Source organism: Lissotriton helveticus, chromosome 6 (genome assembly GCF_964261635.1).
Source record: "Lissotriton helveticus chromosome 6, aLisHel1.1, whole genome shotgun sequence".
Lineage (NCBI taxonomy): Eukaryota > Metazoa > Chordata > Amphibia > Caudata > Salamandridae > Lissotriton > Lissotriton helveticus.
The window spans coordinates 951,619,108-951,641,035 of record NC_136067.1 but is presented as its reverse complement, the minus strand read 5'-3'; the positions used below and the strand labels follow the sequence as shown (position 1 = coordinate 951,641,035).

Here is a 21,928-nt window from a genome sequence, read left to right as displayed (position 1 = left end):
GAAGTTTCAGAACTCTCTTTTTGCTTTTTTTGTTTTCATTGTTTCTTTTTTTGTTCCCGTTTATTTTCAGTCATCCCCCTTTGTTTGCATGTAATCTCACGCTTTTCTTTTGGTATAGGCCATGTTCAGGTGGTTCCATGTGTGCCCCCGATAGCAGTGTCCCCACACCCAAAATCGGCTTTGTTTCGTGGGCTAAAATGCTCCTCCAAGTCCTGAGCAGCCCGACTCCTTGGTCTCACATCTTTCACTAGTGGTGTGAACCATTCAGGCAGATCACTGTGGGAGCAGCTACTCCCCACTACCTCGCCATTGCCAATGCTGCCTCTCGATGGCGTTGACTCATGGCAGACCTGATGAGGTGCCTCTGTGGCAGGGGCAGACGGATATGTAGCAGGAAAAGGCCAGGCCGGTGCGGAGCTCCAGGCTAACGCATACGCCATCTGCGTGGTCCAGGCCACCCCCTCTTCTTGAGAAATCACAATATATTGTCTACATAGATTGTTAGATGAACCCCTTTCTCCCAGGAAGGCTACAACTGAATACAACACCTTGGTTAGACACCAAGGAGCTGACGATAAACTAAAAGTAAGACAGCAGGTCTGGTGTAGGGTACCTTTCCACCTGAAACATAAATATTAAGTTAAATTGACTGAAATTTCTCAGGAATCTTGAATTCCAAGCTGCAGTAACATTCTCATGTCCAGGCAAATACTCTGCCCTCATGTTTGTTTTGGCACCAAACAAAACCCTTGCAGCTCCTTCCTGTTGCCCCTAACCAATTTATATAAGTTACAGCAGATACCTACTTTAACAACACTGCGCTGTCTTTCAAAAAGTCTTTGAACCTCAAGAGAAAAAAAAACATGCTGTCAACTCTACGGTTTCAGGAAAGAGGTGTCCTGAGCTGAATGCAAGAGAGAGGTGTCTTTAGCGGCATGCAAGGCATGAGTGGAGATGATAAGTAGGAGGAGAATTTTTAGAAGAAGGTAATAACAGGGTAGCTGATCAATATGTAAACAGGTGTGGAACATTTAGCTCTTAAAAATACGTCTTGCCTCCTTCTCTAATGGTTTCCTAATCCATCTACAAATAAATTTCCCTAAGTGCTCTAAAGGCCACGAGTCAGCACTTCTGGGATGTTTCAAATTGTATGGAGCAAACATCTCCTCTTCTAAAGGATCTCTGACCATTTACTTAGAAGTAGTTTACTTCTCAACCTCACCATGTAAATCTTCTCCAAAATCACCATCCTTATGTAAATCCGGCACATACTCATCAAAATACTAATCATCTCTCCTCTTATTACTTTCTTCTAAAAATTCTTCATCTGACTCATCAAAGACAAAGGATGGAAACCTGTGGTACATCTCAGGGAGTCGAGCAAATTCTTACTTTACATGCATTTCAAGAAGGAAGGTATGTATCTTTTAAGAGATATGTTGTTGAAGGACGAATAAAAACTTTCCTCATATTATTTTGAGCCTTATTTAAGGCAGTGAAGGTTGACACATATTTACTAAAACGTTTAACCATATCGTTTCAAAAGAGTAAACCTTTTGGATTCTTATTTGCCCTTGTTCTAGCCAAATCATCAAACTTAGGGTTTAGTTGGATAAATACTGCCTTTCTTCTCTCTGCATTTATTAGAGCTACAGTTTTGCCTAAAGGCACTAATGTCCTCTGGACCCATCCCCTTAACAAATCCAAATCCGCTGGAATTAGCTTACTCTGTCATATTCAAGATGGATCAGTGACAGAATGTTGGAAATGCAAATATTGTGTGGACAGAATATAGTGTCAAAAATATCAAGGACAAGAATATAGAGAAGATACGTTCAAACAGGTAAGTATAAATTTACTATTCTTAACTCCAGATCTATGTACCTTGATGATATATATATATCACCAAGGTACGTAAATGTGGGAGTTTATATAGTAAAGCTTTACTTACTCATAGAAAATAACCTTCACGATATTCTTGTCCTCGATATTTTTGACACGATATTCTGTCAAATTATATTTGTGTTTCCCAAATTATGTCCAAACACCATTCAAGATACATGCTAAAAGGGCCAACACATCCAATTAAGTGTATCACAAACCTTTCTCTCTATCACAGGTCAGAGACATTCAGCTCTTAAAACACTCCATACCTCCTTCTCCAATAGTTCTTAATCCATTTCTCAATACATTTCTGTGGGTGCTCTAAGGGCCACCAGTCTGCACTTCTAGGATGTTTCAGATTGTATGGTGCAAACATCTCCTCTCCTACAGGATCTTTAACCATGTTCTTAGAAGTAGACACCTTCTCAACATCACATGTAAATATTCTCCAAAATGTATATCCAGCACATAGTCATCAAAATACTTATTGTCCCCCCTGTTATAACTTTCTTCTAAAAATGATTCTCCCAACTAATCATTTGTCATGCCTTGCGTGCTGCTATCTCATACGGTTTCTACTAATTAAGTAGGACAGTGCTTCTGGAAAATATAAATGTCAAAATATGGGGTCTGAGTCCACTCATATAATCAGAATATTTTGGCCAAATTCCTGATTAGCTTACAGACCCCAAATCTAACAGGGTACCAAGTGGTGTCTGTAACCTCAGAATATAACCACTCTAATTCCCCCAGGGACATTGTAGAAGCATATCTACCCTTTTGTAGTCACTTGGGCATGCCCAAAAGGAGACACCCAAAATACACGAATTGGCATTTCACACATTTATTGAAGTAATTGTATTCTTGGGTAAAAATCATGAGCTGCAACTATTAGCAGAAGGAAACAAAACATTGTTACAAGCATTGCAAGAATGGTGAAAAAAATTAATAATTTAAATATCGTAACTTTGCAGAGATTATATGAATATATGGCATACAAATACTCCTACCTAACAATAACGATACTATCGAGAGCATAGTGAGAATGCGTTCTGCCAGCTCGCTTGGAGCAACCTAAAGCCTCATTACCTGTATGTGATGTATCAGGAAGCCAGTCTGATATAAAACAGGCTGCCGTTCTCTACAGGATAGGGATTGGAGTCAACAGGGCTAGATTTCAGTCACGGGTGAACGTTCTAGGAAAATCCATTGAAGTGATACTCTGAAGAACTTGGCTCAGTGAGAGGCAGTTTATATAATAAAAGCCTGGTTCCACTTGCACTATGTCAGAGGTGCAATGCTGATGCGTGTTTGTCTTTCCGAATCAGAGCTTTCTCCAAACAGGTAACAAAATGCAAGTGTAGCATGCTCAGTGTTCTTGTAGCCTTGAACAGAGTGTGCAAGTGTCATAATAAAATGCATACCAAGAAATGTGCTTCCAAGCAGAACACTTTCTGATTCCATTATCATGTATGTGCAAAGAATGTAAAAAGGCATCATATAAAAAGATGTACATTTATATGTGTATTTGTAAAATGGAAGTTTTTTTAAACGGACTCTTTTGAACCCCTCCATGCCCATTCCTTGGCCAAAAGAAGACTTTTACGTCAGACTAAACATAAAAGCGTATCCTAAAATTAAAATTAATGCATTGGTAAGCCTAAGAATAAAAAATAATGCACTTTAATAATGAAGTCAATTGCATTAAAAATCCCAATTAAAAAACATGCAATTTATAAATGCATATAAAAGCAAGTTAAGAAGTAAAAGATACCACATTGAAATTCAGGAGGCTCTAGGAATATTTACCATGTTCTGAGAGTCATGAGAAATGAAGAAGAAACCAGCTTCTGCAGATTACGTTTCCGCTGTGGCCGGACCTCAAGCTCCAAAGAACAAACATGGTTGTATCCAGCCCAATCAGCCAGCCAGTAGTGTAAGCACAGAGTAGCCAGGATATATGAACCCAGGAGCCGAAGCTTCAAGTAAAGGTAAATAGTGTGCATCTTGCAGCAAAAGTAATCTCATAGGACACCATTTAAGATGAATCCCCAATGGATGCACCTGCAGCTCTGTACCCATAGATCGAACCAGTTGCATTCCAAGGTATATACCAGGTGATCACTTGAAAGTGCAGAGTAGACAGTGGAACACAGGTGAAACGCAATGTAACCCTGCAGGTTGAAAGAACAAAGACCAGTTGTCATTTAATTCCTGAAGTAAAGACACACCAAATATACTGCATCATACATTCACGACACAGCAAGACGTGTGGTAGTTCCATCACCATTTAGCCTTTAGGTTGAACATCCATTGCGGAGCAGCAAAAATAGCACCAAAATTGCAATCAGTAATAACACTAATGGTAGGCCTCCAGAAACACTAGAAAACAGGGAGTGTATATAGGATGGAATTACTCTGAATACAGTCTAGAACTTCCTGACAAAGCCAAGACCCAATCTCTTTAAAAATGTGTACTACTCCTGCAGTATTTGATGCATTAAATTTGCGGCGCACACGGTTTTCAAAGTGTTGAGGGAGGTTAGGTTGTAGTGGCAATTGTATTTAAGAGGAAGACCTTGAAACTTGGAGATCAAACATCTCTTTTGCAGATGTGAACAACACCTCCTAACAATAAGGCTTTCAGTCTGCTCAACTTATCAAAGTTCACATTAAAAATAGCTATTGAAGGCCATACTGCCACTTCTCTGTCTGTAGGTGCAGGTGGAAGTAACACATTAAACACAAGAGGCGTTTGGAACAATTTTGTTTAATTAAACAATACAGTCAGGGGAACAGTTACAGGCACGAGGTCTGAGGACTGTCTAAATTTACAAGGGTTTGCATTCGTTTTTTATACATTTTTACATTAAGCCATAAATGTATCTGCCGTACCATAAATGGTGAGGAATGTTGGTTGCTGCCATAGAGTCATAAATTAGTGGTCAAATGTTTACTACAGGTGGGGCTCAACCTTGCGTGGACACAGTGTGGTCAGTGGTGAATGTGATCACTACGTGTGCTAGGTTTTGATTGACTATGTGTTCCTAACTCATGTGGCATCTTACTTTATGCTGTTTTTCAAAGCGCATGTACCCCCTCAGGACATTAGTGCTTTATTGGGGACAATCTCCCCTAACCATTGTGTTGTCGCTGCGCCTATCTGTGGGTTTGATCAATAGTTTTCTGCCAGCATGCCTGCCTGACAGCTATGCACTTTCCCACCTGTGGCCTATCAATCAGTGATCCCGGGTCTAGGTCACAGGGCCTGCCTGACCACATACTTGTGTGTCGAGGCAGATGTGGAGTTGGGGACGGGAGGTTCTATTAATAAGGATGATAGCTAATTATTGTTGATAAACGCATCAATATCCATATTCGCATTCCCCCCTCTAGTTAATTTTTCAACAACACTATCTAACTTATGCAGTTGTACCATTACTTTATTAGGTTCCTGCTGATCCCTTTGCTCACTTTTAACTACGACAAACTTTCTAGTTATTTGCATTCTTCCAAATGTGAGGACTGCATTTTTACAGCAGGTGAACCTCAATTGCAGTCCCCCGCAAACCAACAGAATCACAATAAGAGGTGGCACAAGTGATCTCCACAGACTGAAGATCCATTGTTGGATCCAGGAGATCAATTCTTAAACCACTCCTGTTTAGGGGCACCTCCTTCTTCACACATGCATCTCTGTTGATTACGCTGTGCTTGGATGGCAAGTTTCAAAGTTCCATTGTCCATGTCATTCCCTTGGATGAAAGTACAGAAGGAAGTTGCTCTGGTTCAGAGTTTATACTTGGCAGTCTTTTGGATGATATTTACTTGTGAGTTCCGCCTTTAGAGTAAAGAAGTTTAGTGTAGACATAATTATTTCCTCAAAACCATGCAATACCTATTCATGCTTGGCTTGTGGTGCAGTAAAGGTTTTTGATTGGTCCATCTTGTCTCCAAACCAACGTACGTTTGGTTGGCATTTAACCATGAAAGTCTTGAAGATTATTTTTTGATAGATTCTTCTTCTTCCTATGATGTTCTTGACATAGGTGGTTCTGCCTCATCCACATTTCCTATCTTCTGGAGAAGAGTTACTTGTTATTTAAGCTTTTTTCGTAAAGCAAGCCACCTACAAATGAAACATTGTGCTTACAGGTTTCGTATATGCCTGTTGTTGGAATGTTTTTATGTTATGAGATCTGGGAACTACATTTTTAGGTGTGTCCCCTTCTATCCAATTTTTCCGGGAACTGCCTTCTCAGTTCTAGAAAAAACAGCAATGGACCGCACACCGCTAGCCCCTCCTCCGGGTCACCCCTAAGCACTCTGGTATGTGTAGTGCCTGAAGTTCGAAGAATTACTGAAAAGTTTGTAAGTGGTTCACCTATGAAGGTGCAAGTAGATACTTGTTGTTACCCAGATCTCTAGACCCGGGACATGGCCCAGGTTTCGGGATATCTTCCCTCATCAGTAGAGAAAGTCAATAGGGGTGGAAAAGAAGGCCGCCTCGTAACCGTCACGGGCCTCGTTGCCCAGCACGCAGGTGCGTCGTCCAGAAGCTCGTCAGCTTGGGAGGCTCAAGGGAGCCCTTATGTAGAAAAAACAGCAATGGCCCGCACACCGCTAGCCCCTCCTCCGGGTCGCCCCTAAGCACTCTGGAATGTGCAGTACCTGAAGTTCGAAGAATTACTGAAAAGTTCGTAAGTGGTTCACCTATGTAGGTGCAAGTAGTGTTACCCCGATCTCTAGACCCGGGACATGGCCCGGGTTTCGGGATATCTTCCCTCATCAGTAGAGAAAGTCAATAGGGGTCGAAAAGAAGGCCGCCTCGTAACCGTCACGGGCCTCGTTGCCCAGCACGCAGGTGCGTCGTCCAGAAGCTCGTCAGCTTGGGAGGCTCAAGGGAGCCCTTATGTAGAAAAAACAGCAATGGACCGCACACCGCTAGCCCCTCCTCCGGATCGCCCTTAAGCACTCTGGTATGTGTAGTGCCTGAAGTTCGAAGAATTACTGAAAAGTTTCGTAAGTGGTTCACCTATGTAGGTGCAAGTAGATACTTGTTGTTACCCCGATCTCTAGACCCGGGACATGGCCCGGGTTTCGGGATATCTTCCCTCATCATTAGAGAAAGTCAATAGGGGTGGAAAAGAAGGCCGCCTCGTAACCGTCACGGGCCTCGTTGCCCAGCACGCAGGTGCGTCGTCCAGAAGCTCGTCAGCTTGGGAGGCTCAAGGGAGCCCTTATGTAGAAAAAACAGCAATGGCCCGCACACCGCTAGCCCCTCCTCCCGGTCGCCCCTAAGCACTCTGGAATGTGTAGTGCCTGAAGTTCGAAGAATTACTGAAAAGTTCGGAAGTGGTTCACCTATGTAGGTGCAAGTAGTGTTACCCCGATCTCTAGACCCGGGACATGGCCCGGGTTTCGGGATATCTTCCCTCATCAGTAGAGCAAGTCAATAGGGGTGGAAAAGAAGGCCGCCTCGTAACCGTCACGGGCCTCGTTGCCCAGCAGGCAGGTGCGTCGTCCAGAAGCTCGTCAGCTTGGGAGGCTCAAGGGAGCCCTTATGTAGAAAAAACAGCAATGGACCGCACACCGCTAGCCCCTCCTCCGGATCGCCCTAAAGCACTCTGGTATGTGTAGTGCCTGAAGTTCGAAGAATAACTGAAAAGTTCGTAAGTGGTTCACCTATGTAGGTGCAAGTAGATACTTGTTGTTACCCCGATCTCTAGACCCGGGACATGGCCCGGGTTTCGGGATATCTTCCCTCATCAGTAGAGAAAGTCAATAGTTTATTCTTAAGTATACCGGGGCAGATTTACATTCCCCTTGCGCCACTGGTGTGTCACGTTGCGTGACGCACCAGCGGCGCAACCTGCTGAGTGATATTTACAAGCATGATATTTACAAGCACGCGTAAAGCCACCCTGCGTGACTTTACCTGTGCTTGTAAATATCACCCCTTTTCATGCAACCCTTTGCGTGTTAGGGGTGTGACATGGGTGTTCCCAGGTAACACCCATTTCCAATGATGCATTTCCAGATTTAAGAGCAATCGTGAATCTGGAAATGCGTCAGAATGCTACGCCACCCTAGGGGTAGCGTAGCGAGGTGCAACGAGGAGAAATGTTTTCATTTCTCCTAATTTTTTTCCTCTTTCAATGCGTGCTGCGTTCTACATCATGCAAAAGAAGAGGAAATCACCTCAATCGATTGTTTTTGAGCAGGAAGGTGCCCCTTCCTGCCCAAAAACAATCTCTCTAAGATGCAGGCATCCTTGCACCATGGTGCAAGGGTACCTGCACCCGCACAAGGCAGCAGTTTGTGCGTCAACGCTCAGGGGGAAGCACAGAGATGCAACATATTGTTGTAAATATGTTGCATACCTGTGCTTCGAAACGAACCCAGCGTCATGCAGTAAAATTACTTGCGGCACCGCGCTGCGTTAGTTTCTTGTAAATCTGCCCCACATTGTATATATGATGATATCATCTTTGTTTTTTAAAATAAAAAAAGGAGAGAAGAAAGGTGTTTAGTCAGAGATGCGCTGATTCTCTTTTTTTGCTTGCCTTGGTATTTGAGCTTATTCAGAGCTCGAAATAGTAATCAGTCTATGCACTGTGGCACTGAAGGCTGTTTGGAGGGAAATGTATACGTTCTGTCTATGGGCAGTAGTTATTGGCCAGTTAAATTCTGTGAATTGCTGGGCCAATTGGAGTATTTGGTGACGCATTTATTTTTGTGTATGTGCAATCGGTGCGTAGGATTAATATGGATATTTATTTTGTTCAAACTAAATTTCATACCAAGGAAGAATTGTTGTTCATATTTTCATTGGGAAATGAGTTCTGAAAGTCTTGTTTTGGGATTTTATCAGGACAGTTCTTTTATAATTCTTTATTGTCATGAACAACGCAGATTATAGGCCTTTTCTTATGTTTTGACCCTTTTCGGTCATCCAGATTTCTTTCCTCTTTAGGGTACAAGATTTCATCACTCTCCTCTGACAGATGATTCTTTAAGGGGTTTAAACACTTTTTCCTTCAAGAGCCGAGTCTTTCGGACCTGTAAGGTTGTTTTATTTTATATGTTCTGTGACAGTGATCATGGATTCTGTTAGGAGCCAAGCCATTGTTCTGCTATTCCTATGTACACTTGATTGGTCGTTAGTTAGACCGGTTAATTCTCTTTGACAACTTTCATAGGATTTGTTCACAGACCCTCCTCCAGTGGAGTATAGCTATGGTATTTAAAACAAAGGTAAGGAATCTGCGGCTAGATGTCTGAATCTGATGTAAAAGTTACCTATTTATTTATTTTGTGTTTTATAGAGTGCGAACTTGACCCGTTAGGGTATCAGAGCGCTTTACAGGATTAACAAGTTGTATACAAAAGACTTAGGATGGGGGGTGAAAACATTTGGGATAAAAACAGGTACATACATTTTACAAGAGTGAAAGGTCCAAGAGCCTATTGGTGGGATGCCCGGAGGTGGCGGGTGGATAGCATCTGATTAGTCCAAGGTGTGGCAGTAAAAGGATATAAAACAAAGTCGCTGAGGTAAGTGCAATGCAAGAATTAGGAGAGGAATTTGCCCATTATGAAGGTTTTGGCCTCCTTTTTAAAGCGTGTCAGAGACGTAATTCTTCTAACGGCAGGCAGGAGTGAGTTCCATATTCTTGGTGCGGCCTCAGAGACTTACCTTCGGTAACGCTATATCTGGTAGAGACACAGTCTAGCCGCAGATTCCTTAACGCCCTGCCCATCCTCCTCACTCTACGAATGACCTTTGAGGGTAGGATTTATATACCAGTGAACACTATCTCAATCTATGTTGGGGTCAAACAAACTGCTTGGCCTGGTTACTTAGTTTTTGTTTAGAGGTTGCAATACCATCCATTTCTGAATATGTATGGTTGGTAGAGCGTGTGTGTTTGTTTTCTCTTACTCTCTGGTTGACACACCAGTGAGCAGTATTAATTTAATTGTTCTTTCTATGAAATACTTCTTGGTAACATGATACCTTGACACTGGTACTGTCAATATATCAGGTGATGGTATAAATTAACAAACAGCTTAGCGCTATTGTTGAAGGTCCTGTTGGGCTATTGCCATGCCATTCATTACCTTTGATGAATGATTCATAGAGGTTATGGTCTCTTCATCAGGGCGCAGAGTTTCATGTAGCACTGTGTTAAGTTGATTTTATTAGGGATTTTCTCTAAAATCCATGTCTGGTATTTTCATACCGTTTGACGTTTAATTTTTTTTTGATGATGTTTAAAAGATTTTTGATCTTTTTTGGCACACTGTTTCCACAACCAGTGGCTCCTTGTTCTGGTGCAGAAGATTTCACAGAAGAAACTGATGTTTGCGTGCCAGAGGGGACTTATATGGCTCCACTCGCGTCACTGCGGAGCCGTACAACACTTTCCCCCAGTGCACAGAGGTCCTGCTGAAAAATTTCAGGATCCAGACTAGCACCTGGGGAGAATTCAAAGTTGAGGAATCTGTGGCTAGACTGTGTCACTACCAGATATAGCGTTACTGAAGGAAAGTAACATTTACGTTTGTGGGATGGTCTTATGAACATAGGGAGGGAAAGAATTATGGCTTCTATTAAGAATCCTATGGCGGTGCCAGTTTTTGATATGGGCACTTTGTCTGGTGGCTACAGCTCCAGTTACTGTGCAGCCTCTTCCAATAGTTATTTTCCTGGCTGGGAACTACATCTTTTGATTCTACCCTCAGTTGCATTTGTTGTGCCCTGTTTAGCTTAATACTGCTATAGGTGAGTGGAATACGTGACAAGTGGGCGCATCGCCGATGATGGCCCAAGCTTGTGGCTAGGGTTCCTATGGTCATGTGTTGCCTAATGAACTGGTGCATCTTTTGTTGAATTTTGGAAGGATGTGGCAAGGTTACCGGACTTCAGAAAAAATGAGACAAGTCACAAAATATAGAAGAAGGCTCACAAAGCTAGTACTCGCCTTGTAACTTAAAAAAATATAAAGCCCGGGATTTTTTACCCCAACATTTAAAAGATCTGCCAGATTACGATGAAAAACCCAGGATGGCCTCAGCAAATCTGGGATCACTGGTCACCCTGATGAACCACCCCCACAATTGGAAGGTTGGACTCAACATCATTTAGAGGCCTTGCGACCTATTGGCCATTTGTGCGTGCGCTGTGGAGTTTTTATGGTTTTTGCAGCTCAAGCACACAGAAATCCTAGTTCCCGCCACTGAGGAAGGCTTCATTTCAGAACTGAAAGGGGGCCTGCATTGGAGAGGAGGCTTCTGGCTTTTGGAGGCGCTGTTGGGACTACATATTATGATGTAAACATTGGCCCCAGACCTTGTTTCCGAGAATGGGGATCTTTTGACTTGGTGATTAGAATACATCTCATTTGACTTTGGACGCAGGACCTGGTTGGCTTTTTTTAAACAGTTCTTGATCACGGCCCCTCATCAGGCTGCCCAGACCCTGGGGCGTGGCCAGCCAACCCTGCCCTTGGGGATCAGCAGCAGAGTGGGGCCCCCTTGAGACCACTCCTTGAAGATGAACTTGGTGAAGGCCCCCGATCGACACAGCTCTATGCCGTTCTGAATTTCTGGATGCAAGTAAACATGTTTGAACTCCCGCTGTTGTCTTTTAGTCTTTTTTCGATCTGGAAGTAGTTTGGGGGAAGAGGGTCAGTGAGTGCTAGTTATTACTCACTGGGATTTTAGGTTGTTAGGTTAATTCCTACTTGTGCTGGGGGGTTTAATTTTGCTGCGTAGTTGAGGTTTGTGATTGCGTGACGCACTGTCAATCCTACCTCTGGGTGTTGTGGCCCTGGCCCCTGTTGCGTTAGATTACCTGTCTGTGGCTACTGTTGCCACATGCTTGCCCAATTGCTGGATCCTGTTGCAGTTGTGTGGTGACCGGCAGGCCTCCCTGTGGCTGGATGTAGTGTGCATTCTGTTTGGTGCTCTGATGAGACATTCATGTGTTTTTTTGGTGGCTGGGACTGGTTCATTGGTCTCTGTTGTTTATGCTGTTCATGGTATGCCTTTAACCAACATCCCTCCACCAGATGCCCTGACCCATGGCAATAGTAGCATTCCCTGGGCTATGATTGTTAACAAACTCCCTGGTCTTTTCTGTCATAGCCTGGTTGAAACCCTTGATATTTTGTGACTTAACCCCCATTGAGACTGGTGGCATCTGCATGGTTGCGGCCATCGCTGCCACCTCTGGGGAAGACTTTTTCAATTTGTGTTGAACAAGTTTTGCTGTGCCTCTTTAGGGCTGCTCCTGCTTTCCTCTATCCTTTTATTGCTCCTTTTTGTGGTATGGAGGATAGAGCCTGTATCTCCCGCCAAGGTTTGGTATTTAAACCTACTACACTGTCCAGCCCGCTCTTTATTTCATGGGTAGCCCATTTTAAAGAATTTTGTAGGTAGAAAAATGTGACTTGTGGGCCTGTATCGGTCCACGGAAGTCCTTTCTTCCCCATCGTTCCCTCATCCTATTTAGGAGCTCACTTATACCTTTCCCTGCTTCACTGCCATTAACCCCTATACATCTGGGCTGTCAGGCAATATTTCTCTCCGGGCAGTCCATATACAGTGCAGGTATGAGTTGTGATGGGTCTCTGTTAGGTGTATTGCTGGAATGCGGGCATGGGCGAACAATGTGTATGTCTGGTGCCCAATTAGGCTGCTAAACAGACTCTTAATGTTGCAGATCGCTAGGTTAATACCTTTAGTGTTCTTCTCGAAACACATAATCCATTTCCCTGCTTCATCCAGCAATGATGGTAACTTCGTTCTTAGTCCCTCTTTGTCCTTCTGGGCACGCAGCATGTATATGACCCCCACTGCACTCTTCTGTAGTAGTTGGCCTTCTCAACCTGGATGGCCCCGCGGGTTTATCCTCAGCATAGTGTTCCTAACTTGCACGTCATTGCTGCTTGTAGGGGAAGTTCCAGTTGGGATTTCCTCCTTAACTCCTGATGCAATCCTCACTACTGCCGTTTCCTTGGGCTCGAATAAGCCTTTCCTCTGCCAAGACCGGTCATACTGCTCCCTCTCCTCAGTCCAGTCTGCTAACAAGTCACAACATTGGTATACAAAACTCTTGCCTTCCTACATTGCTATTATTTCCCTTGGGGAAGGTATATCTTTGCTGTGCACCTGTGCGGAGAAGCGCGTGTCCAAGTCAATGCTCTCATTGTGTGCCCTTAATGGTGCTGTCCTGTTTTTCCTGCATCATAGGTGTGTGAGCACCAGATTGCCTTTATCCCTGATTTCTTGGTTAATGTGACTCTGAGCTCCACTTGTAGCCTATCATCTACTTCCATTTTGTCCCAGCACTTCACTATGAACCTTGTGAGGGGAGTGTGACATCCTGTGCTCTTCATCACACTGCCTGGCCTGGCTCTTTTGTGCTGAACTACGCACTGCTTTTGTTGACCTCACTCGCTTTTGAGTTCCTCTCTGTTTCCTCCTCTGCTACCTAGGCAAATCCTGTAGCCCCACCCTTGTCATTGGTTTCCAGGGGACTGGAGCTCCTTTCCTCACCAGACCTTGCGGAATCACTGTCAAAACCACCATGAGCTTCCCTGACACATGCTCGTCTGACCCAGTTGGAATGCGTGTACTACCAGCTCTTGAGGTGTCACGCGTCATGTGTGGTGAACGGGGGTTTTTGGCCTTTAGTGGACCCTCCCTAGGAACTTGGGCTGTGCTGGAGGTGTCTGGGCCTGCTTAGTTTTAATTCTCTCTTAGATCTGATTGACCTTCTTTCGGTGGGGGGCTTGTCGGCTTCTATCACTACTGGGTTTGAATATCCCGATGTAGGAGGAGAAGGTGTGAGCATGTCCATCCCTACATATTGTGGGGGAGGTGGTGATGGTTAATTTGCTAATTGCAATACAGGTCTATTGCGCTTGGCCTCTTCACAGATGGCACATAATTCTAATAATGCTTCCGTGTTGTCTATATTTTACCCTACACATTTAGTTTTTATGTGCTTTTTAATGTGCTCAATTATGTTTGTGTTAAATGTTACCTCCCTAGACTAGGGAAATGTGTGTACCTTTGTTTGTTAATGCCACTCTTAGAAAAACATATTTAGTGTTTTTATAAGCTTGGGGAACCTAGTTTCCATCTACTTTAGAGGGGAATCCATGGCAATTCTGGCTAATATAATTCATATGACGTTTTCCTAGTCTGGTTCTGTCAATTTGTAGGGGCAATTCATAAAGCAGTTCAAAACTAGCATTTACTTCAGACATGTTAAGAATGTGGTTCGTTGTGCTGCCACTGACTATGCTGGCCTGCCCTCCGTGGTTAGCTTGCTGCACCTGCCCTCCAACCAGTCCTTCGTTGTCCTTGTGCATACCCCATACCCTACTTCCTGCCCTCCACGGTCCATTGTGCTTTAACTACCCCTGCCACCTGTTTGTCCTACTTCTAGCTATCTATAATACTAACCGTAATTTCTAGGACAAAGGGATCCCCCTCATTTTGCTCATTTCTAAAGGAAACGGTTTAGTTTTACAGCTATAATTTTATCAAGATGGCTTCAGGTGTGCCATACTTCTGTCATAAATACAGAATGTTAGTGTGACACTGCGAGGATTTGTCTTCAAGGTAACTTTATTCCATAAAAGACAGGCAGGTACAGAGAAGCAGCACGAACTATGCGGCAGTCAGCTGCCCTCAGCTGTAACTGTCCCAACACCAGACATAGGCTTCACACTCCATTGTTGTGTAGTATTTTAGGATCCCAAGCGTAATTTACTGATTCATGCCCTTATATAGGTATAATTCACATTGCTGTTATATAGACATAGAAATCATACCCATATTTAGACATAACCCATCCAGTCCAAATACAGGCATGGCTACTTCCACTAGTTCCAAAAAGCCACAACGATTTCTTGGAAATCTCGGCTTCAGCAGTCAGGGACATCCCCTTGCTTGAATATTGATTTGTCCTAGAAATCATGGAGTTTTCAAAGAACTACCATTCCCTTGGGGTTCTTTGATGACGTTATTATGTCCGACTTTACGTAAAGCTAGGCACCTTCAAGGTATAAATATGCCTACACTTGCCCTAGCAAACACACGGTGGTTCGGAGCAGCTCGACTATCTACCTGCCCAACGCAGCTCGCTACAGCAAGTGCCGAAGGAAGCCGACCCTCCAGCTGGCGCACTGATCGAGAAGCTGTCCTTTCTCTCGCTGAGAATCCAGCTCCAGTGTTTCCAAGTCCCCCTCGCGGAGTGTTGGGAAATCGAGTCCGAGACAGAGATACCAGACCTCTTTCATTCTAAAACCAAGGTATGGAGCTGATTGGACCCTAAGAGAAATCTTGGTTAGATTCTTGGCAAAGAAAACTAAACCTATGCTACACCTCACTTACTTCTTCCCTCGTACTAGACTTAGGTTAGGTACATTGGGGTAGGCGTATTTTAGAAGCACCAGCTGAGTACTTTTTAGCCTTTGTTATTTATGTATGCATTTATCTATGGCCTAGAAACCATACAATGCTTTTACAGTATTATTTTATAATACTCTTCTTACTGTACGCATTATGTTTTGCTACCAGTATTACGATTGTAGCAGTTCACTTTACTTGTTTGAGAAAGAAGACTTCAATAAAACCCTTTTATTGAAAATGCCAGTCTCTCTATTTCTCTGCACCTCTGATGAAACGAAGCATGCACGATTTACTGAGTAAAATATCTATCTATTGTTTCCACGACTCTGAATATCAATTTTATTCTTGGGGAAACAAAGTTGTCATGTGTATGCGGTTGTCAGAGACTAATCCCTTCTTGTTTATTCGAGAAAGTTTCTAGTGACTTCTGAGCTAGCTGGCACTCACAGTTAAGTCTAATATATTCAATAGAGACCTAGCCAACTTAAATCCTACGTCAAATCTATAGGATATATTATTCCAATGCGCAGAGCCTATTGGGAATATACACTACATGGTGCCCAACGTTTGATAAGGCACTAATTTAACGCTAGATACTAGAGTAATTCAGTCGTGCTTTTCACAGAGACCCATTTTCCCCATAAAATACTCCAATAGACGTCTGGAGTGGGTAAAGGGATAAAATATCTACCATAACTGGGTAGAAGGAAAATCCTATGTATTAATTTTTTGTTTGATTCAACGTTGAAGGTTACAGTGTTCCAAAATATTGTGCACCTTATCTTTGTTTCCTTGAAAACTTGCTCTGCAACTTTCATCAAACAATGTCGCTTGACGGCAATAAAGGGACCGGTGGAGCTGCAGCAGCTGCAGCCCAACTGGGTTTAAACATTACAGGTTTCCAAGAAACCGACCCGGATGCTATAATCATCCCGGAAAACCTGAGAAAAACCATCGCTATAAAGCTTATAACAAATGGCCTATGACCTAGAGGTGGTAGGGTAATTTTTGTCATAGAGGCACACGAATATCGGCAGACAGAGGTATTCTATTCATGGATAGTCTTCCCTGAAGCAAATGCAGTATCGCATGTGTTTCACTTCTACAAAGTAGAGTATAATACAACGGAATACATTCCTTTCGAGGACATTGAAATTCCACTAACTTACCATGAGCATCAGCTCTGGTTTAAAGGCGCCCTACACGTAAATAAATCTATATAAAACAATTCAGCAAGTGGACCAATAATACATAAAACAAAAAAAGTACTAACCCAAACGGACATTAAAGTATAAATTCCTAATTTATTGATACAAAAATGTTATTTTCTTTCCTTTTTGTAAATATAGAAGAGTGAGACAGTGGCACCATATAAATAACAATAGGGGTGAAAGGCCCCCCTTTTTATTCAGGCGTGACGCCCAAAAAACCAGATGGAGACCACGGCATCGGAATCAATATCAGGGGATTTACCAACCACCTGATAACTATCAGCAAAGCCAGAATTCTTACCAAGACACCAATCAATTCTTAGTGACCAGACATGTCCAGTATTGGCGCGAGTGAATGAGATACCTATTTTCAATTTGAGCTCTCATCAGATTGACAATCATACTGAATCCATCCTCACGAAGGGACTTTCCTTTGTGCCTCATGCAAGAGCGAATAGATTTGAAATATTTCAATATCTGTTAATCTTCTTTCGCAAAATACGACTGCATGTATTCTTTGAAGGACTAGACAATCAGAGCCCAGTACTAAATAGGTCAGGTCTTCCACCAGCCTCAACTTTTTTTCCAACATTGGATCAAGTGGGTCCGGAAATTGCAATTTTTTAGCACATTGTATACTCACAGCGGCTCTCAAATTTATCCCTAAACCCACATATAATATCACACATGACGAACATAAAGCACTCCATGATCTAACACGGTAAAAGGATATCACAGTCAAAGGCTGTGATAAAGGCGGAGGAATCGTCTTGATAGATACAAGTCAATATGTAAAGAATATGGAATTCATGTTATATAACACCGAACACTACCATCCAATTCGTATTGACCCTACCAAACGAGTATCTAAACTCATCCGAGAGATGACTACGAAAGCATTGGACAAGGACTATATTTGTGAGAAAGAATGGCAATATCTTAATGTTGCCAAACCCAAAATGGCAGCAATCTACGGTATACTTAAAATCCACAAACACAGTACCAACCATCCATACAGACCCACAGTAAGCACTATAAGGTCTGCTACGGAGATTCTGTCCAAGTATGTGGACGCAATTTTACGTCCTCATGTGTCTAAAATTCAATCCTACATACAAGACACAAGGGAAATGATCAACAAAGTTGAACAAATTGAGTTTAATGACAATACACAATCCCTAGTCACAATGGACATTGAGTCTCTTTACAGCAATACCCCTCAGTCCGTAGCTTTGGAAGCTGTAGAATGGTTCATTGAGTCCTTCAATGGTGAATGTCCAAAGGTTTTTATTATGTCATGTTTGACAATAATACTCGAGGAAAACATGTTTGAATTTAACGGCTCACTATTCCAGCAAAACAAGGGTGTCAGCATGGGGGCCTCTTGTGCCCCGACTGTGGCTAATATTTTTATGGCATATTATAAGCACAGATTCATCTATAACGAGATAGCACCCTTCAGTGAGTCCATCAAGAGTTGGTCAAGATATATAGACAATGTCTTTTTTATCTGGGAGGGCCAACCTGATGTTCTCACTGAATTTGTGTCCTGGCTCAACCTTTGTGATAGCAACAGTATGTTTACAGCAAATGTCAGCACGAGTGCCATAGAATTCTTGGATATTACGATAAAGGTCAAAGACAACAAACTAATAGTAGACCTTTATACTAAACCGATGGCACGCAACACATTGTTGCACTTTAACAGCTATCACCCTAGGGCTCAGAAAACCAGTATACCATTTGGGCAGTTCCTGCGACTCCGCAGGAACTGCACTGACCTGGTGGATATGACAATCGAGCTGCAGAGATGAAGGCTAAATTAATCTCTAGGGGATACCCAAGAAGAATAGTATGTGACTCATACAAAAGGGCATGCTACTATGACAGACAACATTTGCTGACCCCGACAGAACCGAAAAAGAATGAACGCCTGGTATTTGTCACCCGTCATTCTACTATGAATGAGAAAATTTGGTATACTGTCAACTCGAAGCGGCACATTTTGAATGCGACTAGAGATGGAACAGCAATTATACCCAAACCTCTGTTCGTAAAAATAAAAACCTAAAGGATTTAGTCACAAGGTCACGTTTGAAATCACAACTGACCGAATACATACAAACGACATTGAGTGGGGCGGCTACCCCAATAGGCAACTACAGGTGCATGTCATGTGTTTCATGTCAGTATGCCATTGAAACCAAAGACTATAAAGTAAATGGCACCACGATTGAACTTAAATCTTTAACAAACTGTAAAACCACAAATTTAGTATATCTGGTTACATGCCCATGCCACTTAACATATGTGGGAGAGACTTCAACATCTATGGCTACTCACTTTACCGAGCATAGGTCGGCTATCAGGACCAAGAAAATCCAGGCTCCCCTTGTTCAACATTACTTGGATGCCAATCATACAGAAAAGGATATTCAGTGGCTCAGTCTGGAGAAGATACACAAAAATGGGGCTGCAGGTACTGAGATCCGCAAATGCAGAGAGGTCTTTTGGATCTTCACTTTGGACACTTACAAAAAGGAATTGAACAACGAAATCCCATGGGCGCAAGCCATACTGTACAACAATCACTGACTGTACTTTTTTCGCTTTCTTTCTTTATTTATTTTTTGGTCTGATTTGCAAGACTTGATTGCAATATCGTAACTATACATGAATAGAGCCACTGTTTATTTTGTATTTGTTGGTGGTTCGATGTTATATTTATAGGTTAGATCATGGGCTTAACTTCCTTTAAAAGGTCCTCATTCAAGATATCTGGGTCTCTCATTTTGCCACTGTAATGTAGAGGCTCATTACCAACACTGAGAACAGATCTCTGTCTAGGCCGGGCAGCAGTATTAGTGGCGATGCAATAATTTTTAACACATGTATTTTGTTGTCTGTGCTACTTTCAATATCACTGTATTTTATCCCAGAAAGCAGCACGGTTAAGTGTCAGACTGGAGAGGTTGAGGCCTTACATAATGTGCACCCCCTTTAAAATTCGCAATTATTGTAGCATCTCCAACGCAACGTAATGCTGTCGGTCACAGACGTGGTCTACGTCAGACGCAAAGGGGTTGTCCCGTGATCCATATACCTATATACACAGTGGTTCTGGGCGCCAGTCCATATATTATGTCTCCCTAGAGAGACTCGGTATAGATGGACGGTCCCGGCACTCGACACCTTCCGTAAGGCCCACCGCGAACACGCCAGACACCACTCCACGGACCAGTTCCCTTAGCACGGGCCGTGGGGCGATTTGGACGTGAACGCCGTCCCCAACCAGGCTGCCGACGCCGCCCCACCTAGCGATGCAGGTTGCAGCTAGCACCGCACTCGCCATCGTACGCTGCTCAAGGTACTGTGTTGCACAATGTCATCTTTATCCCCCCTGATACGTGTTCCGCCACCAAGGGGTCTATGCACAAGATCCATGGTTACATAGCCGTAGTTTTGGCATCAGGGAACGCGCACTAAGTCTCCGGCCCCTACAATATTAGCATTACTTTTAGTAGATCGGGCGTCGGGGATATGTACTGAACCATTGAAGAGTGATGTCGAGCGGTGTTATCCATGTTTACTGTTTATTCTTTAAGGGTTGTGCCATTGGGGATATCATCTATTGACCCTCTTAAAACCCTCCGGATTTTGCATAGAGGGTTAGTACCATCATCTCTAGCTTACTGTATGGTACGCCACGTAGACCGTGAAACTAGATAACCAGTAATTTATCTCTGTCTCCGTTTAAATTTATCAGACATCAACTCATACACAGTAAACAGAAGGGCGTTCTCCACCACGGTTCTGTATCTTGCGAAGTTAAAGGTACCCATTAGCTTATTCCATGGTTGTTGTAATAAGCCAATGTGTAGACTGTCTTTTGAAATCCGAAATTCCTTTGCACATGGGATATATGGCAATTAAGTGTATTGAATTGTCCCCCCCCGACCCTGGATCCCCTTTTCCCCCCTCTCCCGCTCCCGCTCCCCTCTCCTTTTTTACCCCCCCCCACGACTATTGGTTACAAGTACAACGAAATAGACCTAGGGACCAATATGTATATAATAATCATGGCTTTTTCTACTTTTTCTTTCACTTACATTGTTTTTAATTAAATTCCTCTACTGTGTTGCACTTGTTAGCAACTAGGTGACTAGTAATGGAAGTGTAAATAGCATTGTATAGTTAATGTGTTTTAATAAATAGTTCTGTTCAGAACAATATGTATATAAGATGTATATAGAAGGACTTTCAATGTATGTACTTACCTTAGTTGGACCAATGTTCTGACAACAAGTGGTGTTCTTTTTTTTTTTTTTTTCAGATACCAAAAATACATGGCTACCTGATGAAGGCTCAGCCGACACGCGCGTAGATAGTATATCTCATTTTAGCCATGAAATTTTGTGATGATTTAAATGCTTGGTGTTAATTGATTGTATTAGTTGTGTTTCAGTGTCTCTTTTCATAATAGTATGATTTTTTGAAATATGTAAGTGTACCATTGTACATTTGGCGTTCTAAGAATTTAATGAACTAAGATGCCAAATAGAAACTGACTAAAAATTCATGATACTAATTACAGTTTATTGATTGTACAGATATATTCATATTTATATGGTGCCACTGTCTCACACTTCTATATTTACAAAAAACAAAAAGGAAATAAAATAAAAATAAATTGCATCAACAAATTATGGATTTATACTTTAATGTCCATTTGGGTTAGTACTTTTTTAGTTTTATGTATTATTGGTCCACTTGCTGAATTGTTTCCTATAGATTTATTTACATGTGTTCTGTTTACCCTGATATAGGAAACGTTATTAGGGGTACCCCTTCTCTGTTACAAATTGATTTAAAGGCGCCCTACAACATAAAAATCACATTACTAGGCTTGGTCCACTAGGTAGACCAGGGGCAACATGGCCAGTACTAGCCAGCTATACACCACATCCTAACATTGAAGAAATGTCAAGTGAAGAACTATTAGTTCAACTAAAACAACTAATCAAAATACATTGACAATTGGGTCAATATGTCATGCGGACTCTAACAGTTCAACCTCCTATAAGGATTCCACAACAAACCCCTCAACAGGGAAACACAAATAAAATCACACCACAGACTATACAATCAGTCATTGGTAAATTGCCAGCAAAAAGGGAAGAAATTCCATTCTGGATAGCTTAAGAAATTACTCAAATCGAGGCAGTATTTCCTGACAGGACACCTCATGAGAAACACAGAATTTTAACAATCTGTTTACCAATGTGGATCGCACCACACATGGAGGACTGCGACACTTGGGGTACAGTCTTTGCTGCAATTTGCACAAAAACGCATGGTGTTCCGTCTATGGCGGTTATACCAGATGTCCTGAAACAGATACA

General features: G+C 42.5%; 1 protein-coding gene across 1 annotated transcript in view; it reads left to right on the top strand.

The window, feature by feature from the left end:
- The window catches only part of LOC144763221 (potassium/sodium hyperpolarization-activated cyclic nucleotide-gated channel 4-like), a 1,875,862-nt gene extending 1,854,640 nt beyond the window's left edge, over nucleotides 1–21,222 (top strand). Inside the window, exon 11 of the mRNA XM_078648610.1 lies at nucleotides 20,860–21,222. The gene's annotated coding sequence lies outside the window, so the exon portion shown is untranslated. The remainder of the gene's footprint in view (nucleotides 1–20,859) is intronic.
- The last annotated feature ends 706 nt before the right edge of the window (nucleotides 21,223–21,928 follow it).